The 17174-nt window shown below is 36.7% G+C and overlaps 1 protein-coding gene across 5 annotated transcripts in view; it reads right to left on the bottom strand.

Moving 5' to 3' along the window:
• Window positions 1–17174, bottom strand: part of LOC144612776 (phospholipid scramblase 4-like) — a 77183-nt gene that overhangs the window by 21111 nt on the left and 38898 nt on the right. The window contains exon 7 of one of the 5 annotated variants that reach the window (XR_014135241.1): window positions 10900–17172. The exons of 2 other annotated variants lie outside the window; for them this stretch is intronic. The gene's annotated coding sequence lies outside the window, so the exon portion shown is untranslated. Of the gene's footprint in view, window positions 1–34; window positions 17173–17174 lie in introns of all 5 variants that reach the window. 2 more of the 5 variants (XR_014135240.1, XR_013549830.2) reach the window with 2 other exon arrangements.

Raw genomic sequence — 17174 nt, 5'->3', positions numbered from 1 at the left:
AGATTGTGACCTGAGCTGAAGTCGGATGCTTAACCGACTGAGCCACCCAGGCGCCCCTAAAAATGTCTTTTAATGACAGAAGTTTTTGTTTTCCATGAAGTCTAATTTACTTTCTTGCTTTTACAGTTATTGCTGCAAAATCTTTACTTAGGTCAAAATTACAAAGATACTAAACTATGCTTAGGTTTTAGGCTTTATAGATTTAGCTAATATATTTTAGCTTGAGTTAATTTTTGTGTTTGGTATTAGATAGTCGTTGAGGTTAATTATTCCCATATGAATATGTAGTTGTTCCAGCCATTTGTTGAAAAGATTTTTCTATCCTCTTTGGATTCGTTTGGCACCTTGTCAAAACTTAATTTACTACCAACACATGACTGTATTTCTTGATTCTCTATTCTGTTGGACTGATCTGTGTATCAGCCCTATGCTAGTTCCATGTTGTCTTGTTTACCATAGCTTTACAGTAAGTCTTGAGGTTAGCAAATGTAAGTCCTCCAGATTTGTTCTTTGTAAAGATCACTTTAGATATTCTAGGCCATTTGTGCTCCTGCATAAACATTAGAATCAATTTCTACCAAAGCACCTGCTGGGATTGTGTTGGAATTGAACTGAATCTATAGACCAATTTGGAGTGAACTGATATCTTAATGACTTTAGGTCTTCAAAATCAATAAACTTCATTATGTGGACTCTAATTATTTAGGTCTCCTTTATCAACTTTCATCATTGTATTACAGTTTTCAGTGTGAATGTCCTTTATATCTTTTGAGAGATTATTTCCAAATATTTTATGATTTTTGATGCCAACATAATAGAATTATTTCTTTAATTTTATTTTCTAACTTTTTTTTTGTTATTAGTATATATAAATGCAATTGACTTTTAGTTGTATACTGTGACCTTGCTAGCTCATTTATTATTTTTGGTATCTTAATTGTATTTTCCTAAGTTTTTTCTATGTTAAAAATTATGTCATATACAGATAGAGACAAGTTTATTTGTTTTTGAGTTTTAGGCCTTTTAAATATTTTATTGCCTTAGAGCAATCAGGACCTCCAGCATAAGGTTCAGTAGAAATGGTGGGAGTGGGCATCCTGGCTTTTTACAGATCATGGTGGAAAAGCACTAAATATTTCAGCATTAAGTAGCTTCTTTGATGCCACTTGTCAGGTTGAGAAAGTTTTACTATTCCTACTTTGCTGAGAGTTATCATGAATAAACTTTGAATTTTGTCAAATGCTTTTTTCAATCTATTGAAATGATCATAGTGACTTTGTCTTTTATTGTTAATATGGTGAATTACATTGGTTGACTTATGAATGTCAAACCAGCCCTGCCTTCTTAGAATGAACTCCTCTGATCAAGATGTATTCTTCTGCACTCTAAATCACTCGACTTGATTTCTTAGTATCTTGTTAAAAATCTTTTGTGACTTAGTTTATGAGAGATATTGGTTTAGAGTGTTCCTTTTTTGGTAATATTTTTGTCAGGTTTCAAATCTAAAGTTATACTGGCTTGATAAAACCAATTGTAAAGTGTTTCTCTTCTCTGTATTTTCTCAAAGAGTTTTGTAATATTGGTATTATTTCTTAAGTATTTGATAGAATTAATCAGCGAACCATCTTAACCTGGAGATTTCCTTGTGGAAAGATTTCAATAAGAAATTTAATTCCAGTATTAGACACAGGCCATGTACATTTTCCACTATATCTTGCATTAGTTTTGTGAAGTTGCATAGTTATATTTTCAAGATATTTATATACACTATCTTGTTTATTCAATTACTGATAATCATAATTTCTTTTTCTTCATGGTAAGTCTAGGTAGGTTTATTTTGTTGAGGTTTTCCATTTATATTTAAATTTCATTGAGTTCGGATATATTTATTTTCTTCATTATGTGTACTTTGAGTTTTTACTTCCTTAGGTGGGGTCTTAAATGGTTCCCTCTAAAGAAAATTTTCTAATATAAATAGTTTAAGATACAAATTTTCCTGAAAGTACTATTTTAGGTGTACCACACAAATTTTGGTATGTTGTATTATTATAATTCATTATCCTTCCTCTTTTGATTTCTTCTTTCTTCCATAGATTAGAAATATGGTGTTTAAATTTTCAAATATTGCCAGTTTAAAGATATTTTATTAGTAATTTATACTTTAATCCAATAATGGCCAGAGGGTATACTCTATGATTTCAATTCTTTTAGGTTTACTGAGACTTGTTTTATAGCCCTGCATGCGATATATCAGAATGAATATATCATTTATAATTGAAAAAAACATGTATTCTGTAGTTCTTGGGAAATATCAATTAGGCTAAGTTAGTTAATAGTGCTATTCAGATCTTGGTTATCTATCTATCTATCTATCTATCTATCTATCTATCTATCTATCGTTCTCATTGTTCTATCAATTACTGAGAGAGAGGTTTTTTAATCTCCAACTATGATTGTGGAAATGTCCATTTCTTCTTTTAATTCTTTCAAATTTTTTTCCTGAATCATAAGGCTGTTTTCAGGTATACTGAAGATTGCTGTATCTTTCTATATTATATCTTTATTCAAGATATAGTAGAATATTTTATTATTATGACATGCCCTTATTTATCTTTGATAATATCTTTTATTTAAATACAACTTTTTGTGATATTGATATCATTCTCCAGCCTTCTTATGCTTACTGTTTGCTTGGTACATTTTTTCATTCATTAATTTCAGTCTTTCTGTATCTTTAAGTTTTTATTTAAATTACAGTTAACATATAGTGCAATGTTAGTTTCAGGTGCACAATATAGTGATTCAACACTTCCGTACAACAACCAGTACTGATCACAAGTGCACTCCTTAATACTCATCAACTATTTGACCCATCCCCCCACTAACCTCCCTTCTGGTAACCATCAGTTTGTTCACTGTAATTAAGAGTCTGTTTCTTGGCTTGCCTCTTTCTTTGTTTTTCCCCTTTGCTCATTTGTTTTATTAAATTCCATATAGGAGTGAAATCATATGGTATTTGCCTTTCTTTGACTTATTTCACTTAGCATAATACTCTCTAGCTCCATCCTTGTTGCTGCAAATGGCAAGATTTCGTTCTTTTTATGGCTGAGTAATATTCTATTGTATATTTACACCACATCTTCTTTATCCATTCATCCATTAATAAACATTTAGGCTGGCTTCATAATTTGGCAATTGTAGATAATGCTGCTATAAACACCAGGGTGCACGTATCCCTCTGAGTTTTTGTATTCTTTGGGTAAATACCTAGTACTGCAATTGCTGGATCCTAGGGTATTTCTAACTTTTTGAGGTCCATATTGTTTTTCAGCATGGCTGTACCAGTTTGCATTCCCACCAGCAGTGCAGGAAGGTTCCCCTTTCTTCACATCCTTGCCAAAACCTACTGTTTCCTTTGTTGTTGATGTTAGCCATTCTGACAGGTGTGAGGTGATATATCATTGCGGTTTTGACTTGCATGACTTGCATGATCCTGATGATCAGTGATGCTGAGCATCTTTTCATGTGTCTGTTGGCCATCTGGATGTCTTCTTTGGAAAAAATGTCTGTTTATGTCTTCTGCTCATGTTTTAATTGGATTATTCATTTTTTGGGTGTTGTTATAAGTTCTTTATATATTTTGGATACTCTTTATCAGATATGTCATTTGCAAATCTTTTCTCTGATTCCATAGGTTGCCCTTTAGTTTTATTGATTGTTTCCTTCATTGTGCAGAAGGTTTTATTTTGATGAAGTTCCAACAGTTTATTTTTGCTTTTGTTTCCCTTGCCTCAGGAGACATATCCAGAAGGAAGTTGCTATGGTCGATGTCAAAGAAGTTATTGCCCACGTTCTCTTCTAGGATTTTTATGGTTTCAGGTCTCAAATTTAGGTCTTCAATCCATTTTAAATTTATTTTTATTTGTGGTGTAAGAAAGTGCTCCAGTTTCTTTCTTTTGCATGTTGGTGTCCAGTTTTCCCAACACCATTTGTTGAAGAGACATTCTTTTTCCCGTTGGATGTTCTTCCTTGCCTTGTTGAAGATCAATGAACCATATAGTTGTGGGTTCATTTGGGGTTTTCTATTCTGTTCCATTGATCTATGTGTCTATTTATGTGCCAGTACCATAATATTTTGATTACTACAGCTTTGTAAAATAACTTGAAATCTGGAATTGTGATGACTCCAGCTTTGCTTTGCTTTTTCAAGGCTGCTTTGGCTATTCAAGGTCTTTGGTGGTTTTTGTATCTTTATTTTTTTATAAGGAATTAAAAAAAATTTTTTTAACGTTTATTTATTTTTTAGAAAGACAGAGACAGAGAGTGTGTGGGGAGGAGCAGAGAGAGGGGGAGACAACAGAATCCAAAGCAGCTTCCAGGCTCCAAGCTGTCGGCACAGAGACTGACATGGGGATCGAACCCAGGAGCCATGAGATCATGATTTCAGCTGAAGTTGGATGCTTAACCAACGGAACCACCCAGGAGGCCCTTGTATTTTGTTTTAAAGTGTAACATCTATACGTAGTATATAGTCAGTTCTTTTTTTTTTTATCCATACTGAAAATTTCTGGCTTTTAATAAATCTATCGAATGTTTAGTTATATTTTTATCTAATTTTTAGTGTTTTTTTTTTCTGGGATAACAGTACATATCCTTAACTTTTCACAGCCTATTAGAGCTAATATTATAGTACTTCATATTAATGTAGAAACACTAAAAATATGTGGGTCCATTTAATCATTTTTGTGACAATTACCATATGTAGAATCTCTTCTATATGTTATAAATTCCTCTGGGGTTATAACTTTTGGTGTAATTATTCATAAGAATTTAAAGGACTTAAGAGAAAAAGGTCTTTCCATGTGCCATTTCAATGATCTTTATTCCTCATGGATATACAAGTTTTCAGCTGGCATAATTTCCCTTCAGCCTGAAAGACTTTCCTTAGCATTTCTTGTAGTCCAGGTATAGTAGTGAAAATTTCCACTTTACCTTAAAATATCTTAATGCCATCTTTATTTCTAAAGCATATTTTCACTCAACATAGAATACTAGACAACAGTTTATCCTTCGCTACTGAGTTTTGTGAGTTCTTTTTCTGTTCTAGATAGTTGCCCATTTTGGGATATGTAATTAGCAAATTTTTCTCCCAATCTTAGCTTATCGTCTTACTTTCTTTACAGACACTTTTGCAAACCAGTATGTTTCAGTTTTGATGAGGTCCAATTTATCAATTTTTTCTTTATGTATTGTGATATTGTTGTCAAGTCTAAGAACTCTTTGCCTAGTCCTAGATCTTAAAAACTTTCTCCATTTTCCTAAAAATTTTATAGTTTTACATTTTTACATTAAAACATCTGGTGCATCTTGAGGTATTTTTGTGCAAAGTATGAGGTTTATGCTGAGATTTATATTTTTGTCTGTGGATGTCCAACTGCTCCAGCAACATTTATTGAAAAAGCTAGGGGCGCCTGGGTGGCTCAGTCGGTTAAGCATCTAACCTTGGCTCAGGTCATGATCTCACAGTCCGTGAGTCTGAGCCCCCACGTCGGGCCCTGTGCTGACAGCTCAGAACCTGGAGCCTGCTTCAGATTCTGTGTCTCCCTCTCTTTCTGCCTCTCCCCTGCTCACACTCTCTGTCTCAAAAATAAATATTTAAAAAAAAAAAAAGCTATCCTTCCTCAATTGAACTTTTTTTTTTTTAACCTTTGTAAAAAAATCAGTTGAATAAATTTGTGTGGATCTATTTTTGGATTGCATATTCTGTTCCATTCATCTATGTGACTGCCTCCACCAATACCACACAGTCCTCATTAGTATAGCCACATATTAGGCCTTAACACTGGGTAGAGGGAGTTCTACCTCTTTGTTCTTTTTCGTAATTTTCTTTTCGTAGCTCTTCTAGGACCTCTGCCTTTATATACAAATTTTAGAATAAGCCTGTCTACAAAACAAGTTTTTTGGAAACTTAAGAGGCATTATATTAAAATTATACATCAATATGGGGAGAATGCCTTTACTATGTTGACTCTTCCAATACAATGTAACAGTATACCCATCTCTTTATTTATATCTTTGGTAACTTTCAGCATACAGATCTTGTGCATGTTTATGAAATTTATGAATAAACTGTGAGTTATCATTCTGCCTAAAATCAAGGCCTGGAAAAGACTACCTAAGTCTTATCTTCCTTGGAGTCATTGTAAATGGTATCATATTTCTAATTTTGTTTCCTACATGCTCGTTCTTAGTACATACAAATGCTATTGATTTCTATAGCTTGATCTGTGTCCCGTGACCTTTCTGAACTCATTCATTAGTCCTAGGAGTTTTGTTTAATTGGTATGTAGACTTATATTGGGATTTTTCTTGCAGACACACATGCCAGCTTCTTGAAACTGCGGATTTACATATTTTGTCAAAACTTGGTAAGTTTTTAGTCATTGTTGTTTTTTTTTTTAATACTGTTTCAATCTCTATCCCTTTGTCCTCTCGGACAACAAATATTTTGGGTTCTTTGTTATTGTCCCATGGGTCCTTGAGGTTCTGTTTTCTTTCATCAATTTCCTCTTTGTTGTTTAGATTGGGTCAGTTACATAAAGTTCATAGATTCTATCTTCTCTCATTTCCACTCTACTACTGAACCCATGTCACATGTTTTTTGTTTGTTTGTTTTTAAATTTCTGTTACTGTATTCAGCTCTACCATTTCCATTTGGGTCCTTCGGTTTCTGTGCTGAGATTTTCTATTTTTCCATCTCCTTGAAGATAATTTGTAATTGTTTATGGAATCATTTTTATGATGATCGTTTTGACATCTTTGTGAGATCATTACAATATATGATTCATCTTGGTGTTGGTTATCAGTTAATTTTCTATCCTCATTCAAGTTGTGATTTTCCTGTAATGAGTGACTTTTAAAAAACTGTATCCTGGACATTTTGGCTTCTTTATAAGGAGGCCCTGGGTTCTTTTTAATTTTTTTGTTTTAGGAGGCAGTCCCCTATCTTTGGCCTAATTCTATGGGCCATGGTTCCAATAACCCTATTATTTTCAGAACCAATACAGTGCTATTTTGCTATCTGCTGCTTGTTTTAGTTTGTAACCTGCAGTCGTCACTGGTCCCAGCTGTAGCTGTTTCAAGAAGTTGAAGGAGCTTCCCCAGGCTGAGTGCCTCTTGCCTATAGAGAAGAGATGCTCTAGCACATGGGACAGTGAACATTTCCCAGGTTGGGTGTTTGTCTTATTATGATACCTTTTGCCAGTGTTGCCAGCTAAATGACGTTTCCGGGCTCGGGAGAAGAGTCTCATGCCCTGTGGGAGATAAGAGCACTTCATGGTCTAGACATGTGTGGTGGGATCCCCCTGGTTGATGTCCTATAACTACCTGATGTCTCTGGGAGGAAGAGCACAGTCTCAGGCCTGAGAGGGAAGAAGAGCACTTCCTCTGGCTATTTAAAGTCAGGGGCTCTTCCCAATCTGTCCCTTGTGATTCAATCAGTGTCCCCCGGCATTGCGGATGGGACTCCTGATCAGTCAGGAAGAGAAGTTTCCCTACCTGGGCCACACTCTGTTCTAGGCTGCCATCAAGAAATGCCAGAGCTGGAAATCTTCTTATATTGGGTGGGGATTGTAAGATACCGGCTGCTGTATTGTTCCCCCCCGCGCCCATGCTGGGGTCCCAAACAAGTTCCCCATTCTTTACCAACTTTCAGTTATCGTTTGCTGTCTCTTCAGTTTCCTCCAGAGTTTATAATGGTATGTAGTAGGGAAGAGCATGAGGAGACAAATCTATGCCATCCTGTACAGACCAGAAGTTACATTTAACTTTTCTAGCATCATTTCTATGACTGCATAGTACTAAATTATAAAGATATGCAATTAACACATAAAGTGAAGTCTTGATGTATCCTATCTTTGAACAGGGTTGCATTCAAAGAAACATATTTTCAATTCCAAGAGCACTTCAAAAATAATGTGCTTTTTATCAACAAGGAGCCAGACTTTTATGAAGCATGTGTTATATTTGAGTTACACAGAAAAGTTAAAGGTCTTCTAACTTCTGTAGTCCAACATTTCATCATTTCTTTGGAAGATACTCTGAACTGAGGTTAAGGAGAAAGAAAAAGGAAAGAAGATGAGACAAGGAGGTGAAGGAGAAAAAAAAAAGTCAGAGGAAGAAGACAGGCAGGAAGTAAGTTGGAGGCCTAAAAAAATAGCAAAGAGCTCAGTGGAAAGCTTATGTGAGGAAGATCCATGAGAGGTAAGGGAAGGAAGGCAGTCAACAGGGAAATGGGAAAAACGGTAACAAAATTCACATGGTGTTCTTACAAGAAGAGGAGATTAGGACATAGAGACACCAGATTCACACCTGCACAGATGACCATGTGAACACAGTGACAAGGTGGCGGCCATCTGTAAGCCAAGGGGAAAGGCCTCAGAAGAAACCAAACCTGCCAACAGCTTGACCTTGAACCTCTAGCTTCCAGAATTGTGACGAATTACATTTTTATCGTTAAGGCCACCCAGTCTGAGGTATTTTGTTATGGGAGCCCTAGCAAACTATAACAGTTGCATAACTCTGAAAAGATACTAAATGCCACTGAATTGTATACTTTAAATGGGTGAAACTTATTATATAGAAATAAAATCTCAATAAAGCTGTTTCTAGAAAAGTACCATAGGCGATTCCCTCTCGCAGAAATGGTTACAAACTATGGGCTAGACCATGTTAACAAACAGTCCTGACATTTCTGTGCATGGCCCTGAACTCAATGCTGCTAGGTTTTGGGTTTGATCAGATGCTCAAGGACCTCACAGTCCACTGTATAAAACTGTTCAAGAACCAGAAAGTGTGACTACTGTTTGGAGTGAATCTAAAATTTGAAGGGCCAAAGCAGATAAAATTTTGCAAGCCCTCGTTAAGAAACATACTACAGAATTATGTGTGAAAGTGAGTATTGCTTTAGATTTATAAAAGAAATCACAAATTTTACAAATTGAAAATTAAAAAAAAAACCTGACGAATGCCACAATCATCCTCCAATCCAGAAATATTTTTATTCATTACAAAATTCACAAATCAAATTGCAACTGTTTATGAACAAGCAACATAGAAAATGCTAAAGCAGCTCAAATGATTGCAATTTGACCTGGCTGATTTTATAACTTTTCTGTTACTATGTAATTAATTATTGCAAATTTAACAGCTTAAAACAACATACAGTTATTATCTCATAATTTCTGCGAGTCAGGAGTGAGTCAGGAGTCCGGGCACAGCCTAGCTGAGGCCCTTGCTTAGGGTCTTACAAGGCTACAATTAAGGTGTTAGGCTGCGTTATCCTCTGGAGGCTGGACTGGGTGAATGTGTACCCAAGCCTTTTCGGTTTGTTAGCATAATTCACTTCTTGGCTGCTGTGTGACTGAGGTGTCGGATTGCTTGCTGTCAGCTGAAGGCTATCTGCAGTTCTTTGCCACCTGGACCTCTCCCTAGGTTCACATACAGTGTGGTAGCTTACTTCTTCAGGTCAACAATAGAGAAAAATCTTTCTCTAAGACTTCTCAGCTAAGGTAAGAATGACATCCCATACCTTTGTTATATACTGTAACCTAATCAAGAAGGAGATACCCCATCTCATTTTAACATCCTATTGTTTTAGAGCAAGTCTTGGGCCCTGCCTACTTCCAAGCTGTGATAAGTGGTGTCATAAACTGATGTAATTGCAATGTGCTGGAAATTACTCAGTAAAATTATGCAATTACCTAGGTTAATGGCAAGATTATGTATTAGACATCACATCGTGGCCCATAAGAACCTTGTATGCTCTTGTCTGCTGTACTTGTTTGTTCTTTGTGTGAGGGCAAGGTATTGAGAGGTATCAGCCTGAAGCATATATATGAGAGAGAGAGACTCAAACTACCTGGAACGTGAACCAGAGCATCCTATTTTGTGCCAGGCTTGAAGACTGTAGTGATTCAAAACAGGAGTAAAAATGATATGAAAATATAAAAGAGACAGAGAAACCATGAATACACAAGAGGTAAGGATTCCATGGATGAGCTGCCCTCATGCGGAAGCCCTCTGCCAACTTCACGCATGGGCCTATGAATAACACAACATTCCTGAACATTTTTAAGTTCCCCTGAACAAAGGGAAATGACCAGGGAATCCTGTGAAGACTGTGGGTATAAAAAAGAGAATGTCATACCTGTCCATCATGTTAATAAACATTACCTAATATTGGAACTTCAGTTTTCTTATGTACAAAAATAAAATATTATTATCTGTGAACAATATTTTATCTATGAACTAATACAAAAGTTTCTCCTAAAGGTCAAATTCTATGATTGTGTAAATGCTCTCAAATATTCCTTATTGTACTCTGAAGAAAGTTTGTCACATATTTGAGATGTAGAAAAAGCTGAATTATGGACTTTGAACTTAGAACAAGTCCTCAAGAAAACTAATATTGGGGAAAATAATGCTGGAAAATTAACCTGAAGAATATGCAGTTTGTTTACATAAGTACCCACAGAAAGAATTATAGTTATTATCTGAATTATATATTGACAACTAGAAATACATCACAAATATTCACCAGTAGGGTAGGACAGCATCTATTTGCTCAGTATGGAAAATGCTAGATTAGATATATACCCAATATCCAGAAGTAATAAAACTTGACTTTCTCATTATTTTTCTAAGACATTTATTTCCCACTTAGAGCACTTATGCATTATCTGAAAGCTGTAAACAATGTTTATGGTGTAGTGTCATTTATCTAAATAGAGTTGAGAATCACGGATACATTAATAATATAAATAACAGTAATAATAGTAAAACATATTTATTTAATCATTATGAAAACCCTAAAGAGAGGGAATTATTACCCTTACTCACCAATGCTTAGGGAGGCTTCATTAAGGGTTTTGTACCAAAAGGACAGTGCCAGATTATCAAACCCAGGTCATATTTGGATTTCTGAAGCAAAAATAGTATCATTTTACATATTTCTTACATATAATAATATGATTGAATTCAACTATTTATATTTATTCCTAATTCCCAAAGAATGGATGAAATCAAACCACTACTAGAAGAGAGATTTTGCTGTTAATTCTCAAAATGCTGATTCCCATAATGCATTGGGGCATGAACATAAACTTTGCACTTCTTTCTTCAGTTGAAAAAGACACATCAGTTCCATACTTCACATGTGGCAGTATGTGAACTGTACAATAAAACAGGACAATGCTGGAAACCAAGAAACAAAAATGCACCTACCCGTTGATAAATTGGTTTCATGGATCTATGTTCCTTGAAGCCAGAGACCCTGTGGTCTCACATGTTATCAACATTCAGGTGTCTCACTCACCTGTACTGGAACACTATCTGCCTGATCACTTGGCAGAATTCTAGAAGATTTTTTCCACAATTTGACCAAGTGAGAAGTTCTGGGATACTATACACATTAATGAGGAGTATGAAAAGTCAATTCTTTCTCTTAAGGAAAGGCTTGCTTAACTAGTACTCAACCACATTTTCAGTAAGAAAATGTAATAAATTATTATTAGTTCAAATCTGTGTTTCCATTGCATGAAGCTCACATTTTTTCATTCTGCCAATCCTAGTTCCTTCCTACATTCTTAAACATGTGTTAAACATTGCTCATAAAAATGCCACGTATGGTAAAACTAGAGAGTCAGTCCCTGGATATGAGTAGCAATTTTATAACACAGCAAAGAACAAAGGAATCTGGTGTATATTGTCCTGCAATTTCATGTATGCACAATTTAGAAAAACTCAAAATACAAAATATAAGCTCACTACTGTTTGGACTGGCCTTCCTCGTCTTTAAATTATTTCCCAGTACTGGGCAACTAATACTTACTACAAATTCAATACTACATAGCTTTTAAATAACTTCATAATAATACTTTTGCAAAATGATTACATCTCATCAAAGTAATCCCATACATACATACACACACACATACACAAATCAATGCAAGAAAAGATCTGTTTGCTTCTTTTTTAGCAGAGCTTTACCTTGAGGTTGGTGGCATAAAGAACATCCAAGAAGTCTTTTTGCCTTAAATAAGCAGTAATCCTACAGAAATTTCTTAGACAATAAAAGGATTAACTAGTTATTTTGAAAAACATGAATTCTTATCAAGAAAAATGCTGTTGTTATGAAATGCAAGAAAATATTCCAAATAATGTCAACTTAATTATCAATGTTACATAAACTTAAAACAAAAAACAAAACAAATGTTACATAAACTTCCTAAGTACTTGTACTTACATGATTTTTGTTTGGTAAGACCTACCTTTTTAATTATATAGAAAATGGCACATTAACAATTTCATCCATCTTTTACATAATTACTATATTTATATTCACATATGCATATATACACACACAGAAAGAAAATAAATTTACTACTTAAATTTTCAAAATTCTTTTTCCAACAATCATTAGATTTTGTTCACTAAGACAACAGTTCTCAAGTGTGGTCCCCAGATCAGCATTACATTGAAAATATTTAGATGTGCACAACCTCAGACTCTCCTCTAAACCTACTGAATGAGAAACTGTGGAGATGGGCCCAGCACTCTGTAATTTATCAAGGCCTCCAGGTGATTCTGAGGTGCTGTTGAGGTGGAGAACCACTGCTCTAAGAGATCTTTGGCTTAAGGGTTAGTTGTAATGAAAGTATTTCTTCTGTTGATCCAAAATTGAATAGAAAAAAAATTTTTAAGTATTTTTTAGAATGGGATAGCAATTAAATAAGCTAAAAAACTGAACTATGCAGGTGTGATAGAAATCTCAGATATCAGGCTAATAATATAGAGTATCCTTTCAAAAGTAAAAGAAACATAATAAGAGCTAATGCCTTCGCATTGTTTGCTGTCTGGGTGCCAGACATGGTCCTAAGCACTTTATTTATAAGATATTTAATCCTCAAAACAACTCATATAGCTTCGTACTGTTATCCTGCTCATTTTACAGATGGGGAAACTAAGGCATGGAGAGGTTCGCTGTGACTGTCCAAAGCATGCACTTGGTAAGAGGAAAAGTGAGGCACAGAGTAACAAGTGGCAGAGCTGGGATGCTAATTCTATTTTTTTAATGTTTATTTATTTTTGAGAGAGAGAGAGTGCAGGCACAGGGAAGGGGCAGAGAGAGAAGGGGACAGAGGATCTGAAGCAGGCTCTGTGCTGACAGGAGACAGTCCAATATGGGGCTCAAACTCACGAACCGTGAGATCACGACCTGAGTCGAAGGCGGACCCTTAACCGACTGGACCACCCAGGCACCTCTGGGATGCTAATTCTAATTGGATATTTCCGTAGTCCCTAATCTTAATTATGAGGAAATTTATTATAAGCTTATAAAAAATTATTTTAAGTACTTAATTTTTATTAATAGACCATTTGTTTCTTTGTTTCTGAAGAGTAGTGCATAGGTATAAAAATACTATTTGTAGATGAGTGAAAATGGAGAACTTTGGGCCTAATCAGAACAATCCAACTGTTAGGATTTGGCCAGCAAAGTAGTTTGCTTATTTATTTGTATTTGAGGCATTAGATTGGGCTGCACTCCCTCCCTCCGTCTCTGATGTCCTATATTTGCAGCACAAAAAATTCTGGTTCAAGTAAACAAAAGCCAAATCTGAATCATAAGGATGGTCACAGCCCCTCAATCAACTGCCAGACTTAAGCCAGTTTATATACCCAAAACCCCATGAGTGAAGGGGGGACCAGGTCCTGTTGAGGAAGGACCCTGAGATATTACTAAAAATATTTACTATTAGGGGTGCTGGGTGCCTCGGTTCGTTAAGCGGCTGACTCTTGGTATCAGCTCAGGTCATGATGTCAAGGTCATAAGATCAGGCCTCTGCACTGGGCTCCACACTGAGCTTGGAGCCTGCCTCAGATTCTCTCTCTCCCTCTCTCTCTGCCCCTCTCCTGCTCATATGTGCACTCTCTCTCTCTCTCTCTCTCAAAAAAAGAAAGAGGTTTTTTTTGTCTTATTGTTAATATTTCTTTCAGACTTCCCCAAAGGGACCTATGGCCTTTTACCAGCATAACTAACTGTGTGCATTGAGGAAAAGGAAATAATCTGACCATTTGGGGACTACTTGTCACTGCCTCTGAACTAATTCCACAAGACCCAAAACGTCACTGTGGCCATCAGTCAGAGCAGAGGCTTAAAAGGTCAGGTGGCTGATGGAGTTTTTAACTCTGTCTCTCAATGGGAGCCCATCCTGTGGTTATTCCCCAGCTCCAGAACGCACAGTTGGAAGATATATTCAGCAGCTGGCACAATTTGCAAATTGGTTCCTTGACATGTGGAACGAAGGCTACTATGGTGGAAAAAGCCAAGTTGAAGCTACTATGGCCTCCTCTACTCAGCAACACAGTAAGCCAAAAGCATTATTCCATTCCTGGAGGTATCACAGAGATTAGTGCCACCATCAAAGACTTGAAAAAGAGTAAGAGTGGTGATTCCCACCACATCTCCATTCGACTCACCTATGTGGCCTGTGTAGAAGACAGATGGATCTTGGAGAAGGTCAGCGGATTATCATAACTTTAGCCAGATGCTGACTCCAATTGCAGCTGCTGTACCAGATATGGTTTCATTGCTTGAGCAAATCAACCCATCTTTGGGTACCTGGGATGCAGCTACTGATATGGCAAATGTCTTTTTCTCTATCCCTGTCCATAAGGTCCACCAGAAAAGCAGTTTGCTTTCAGTTGGCAAGGCCAGCAATACACCTTCACTGTACTACCTCAGGGGTATATCAACTTTCTAGCCCTGTGTCATAATTGAATTTATAGGGATCTTTGTCACTCTTTCCTTCCATAAGACATCACACCAGTCCATTACATTGAGGACATCATGCTGACTGGACCTAGTAAGCAAGAAGTAGCAACTATTCTAGACTTACTAGTAGGACATTTGCTATCAGAGGATAGGAAATAAATCCAACAAAAATTGGGTCTTTTACCTCAGTGAAATTTCTAGTGGGTCAGTGCTATAGGGCATATTGAGATATCCTTTCAAAGGTGAAGGATAACCTGTCGCCTCTGGCCCCTCCTACAACAACAAAATACGTGCACAATGCCTAATGGGACTCGGGATTTTAGAGGCAACATATTCCTTATTTGGAAGTGTTACTCCAGTCCATTTACTGAGTGACCTGAAAGGCTGCTAGTTTTGAGGAGGACCCGGAACAAGAGAAGGCTCTGCAACAGGTCCAGGCTGCTATAAAAGTTACTCTGCCACTTGGGTCATATGATCCAGCACATCCAATGGAACTTGAACTGTCAGTGGTAGATAGGAATGCTGTTTGGAATCGCTGGCAGAATTCACCTATAAGTGAATTTCTCTGCAGGCCCTTAGAATCCTGCCATCCCTTGCAGAGAAATACTCTCCTTTTGAAAAATAGCTCTTGGCTTGCTATGAGATTTATTAGAGGCACCCAGTCACCATGAGACATAAACTACCCATCATGAATTGGACGTCACCTGACTTACCAAGCCATAAAGTTGGATGTGCCCTGCAGCACACTATCATCAAATGGAAGTAGTACATGCAGTGGGCCCATGCTCATGGAATTCACCACCATTGCCATGTTCCTCACCATCCTGAAGCAGCTGGCTTGATCAAAATGATGGAGTGGCCTTTTGAATACTTGGTTATAGCACTAACTAAGTGGCAATGCCCTGCAACTCTAGGGTAAGCTTCTCCAGGAGGCTGTATATACTTAGAATCAGCATCTAATATATGGTTCTGTTTTCCCTATCATCAGGATTCTTGAGTCCAGCAATCAAGGGGTGGAAATGGGAATGGCACCACTCACTATTACCCGCAGTGACCCATTAGCAAAATTTCTACTTTGGTTTTGCAACCTTATGCTCTGCTGGCCTAGAAGCCTTAGTACCAGAATGAGGAATGGTTATACCAGGAAACAAAGTAATGATTCAATTGAACTAAAAGTTAAGACTGCCACTCTGGCATTTGGACTCTTTATGCCTTTAAATCAAGACAAAGAAAGGAATTAGTGTGTCAGTTGAAGTGAATAATCCTGGCTACCTAGGGGAAATTGGACTGATATTCAACAATGGAGGGAAGGAAGAGTATCTCTGTAATACAGAAGATACATTAGGGCATCTCTTCGTATTACTGTGGCTGTATATTAAAGTCAATGGAAAACTAAAATGACCCAATCCAGACATGACTACTAACGTCCCACATCTTTTAGGAATGAATGTTTGTGTAATTCCACTAGGTAAAGAACCACGACCAACTGAGGTGCTTGCCGAAGGCAAAAGTAATACAGAATAGGTAGTAGAAGAAGGTAATTACAGATGTCAGCTATGACCACAGAAGAGACAAGAACTGTAATTATTATGAGAGTTCCCTCTTACTTTGTTATATGTTATGTGTATGTGAATAGGAAATATATTTGTTCCCTTATACCGTAACAGGCATTGACTTATTACCATGATATTTAAATATTATTAATTTTATATCATGGTATTTAAGTTACAGGATATCAGGGCAAAAGTAAACATCACTTAAGGACTTTACCTTTTCTTTTGGAATGGGTTAGTGCATTTTCTTTTTTTTTAATTTTTTTTTTTAAGTTTATTTATTTTTGAGACAGAGAGAGAGCATGAACGGGGGAGGGTCAGAGAGAGAGGGAGACACAGAATCGGAAGCAGGCTCCAGGCTCTGAGCCATCAGCCCAGAGCCCGACGCGGGGCTCGAACTCACAGAGCGCGAGATCGTGACCTGAGCCGAAGTCGGACGCTTAACCGACTAAGCCACCCAGGCGCCCCGGGTTAGTGCATTTTCAATGGTAGGTAGTATAGTTGTATCATGTTAGGTGACATGACCTTGTTATTGTCTATATTTGGAAATTAAGTATGGTTTAAGGAGATGTGTATGGGTGTTAAGTTGACAAGGAGTGGACTTGTGATGGCTAATTTTATGTGTCAACTTGACAGGGCCACGGGATGCCCAGATATTTGGATACACATTCTGGGTGTGTCTGTGAGGGTGTTTCTGGATGAGATTAATATTCGAATTGATAGACTGAGTAAAGCAGAGTATTGCCCTTCTCAATGTGGTTGGTCTTCATCCAATCTGCGGGATGTCT

This window comes from Panthera onca, chromosome C2 (assembly GCF_046562875.1).
Source record: "Panthera onca isolate mPanOnc1 chromosome C2, mPanOnc1 haplotype 2, whole genome shotgun sequence".
NCBI lineage: Eukaryota > Metazoa > Chordata > Mammalia > Carnivora > Felidae > Panthera > Panthera onca.
This window is presented reverse-complemented; position numbering and strand designations above follow the sequence as displayed.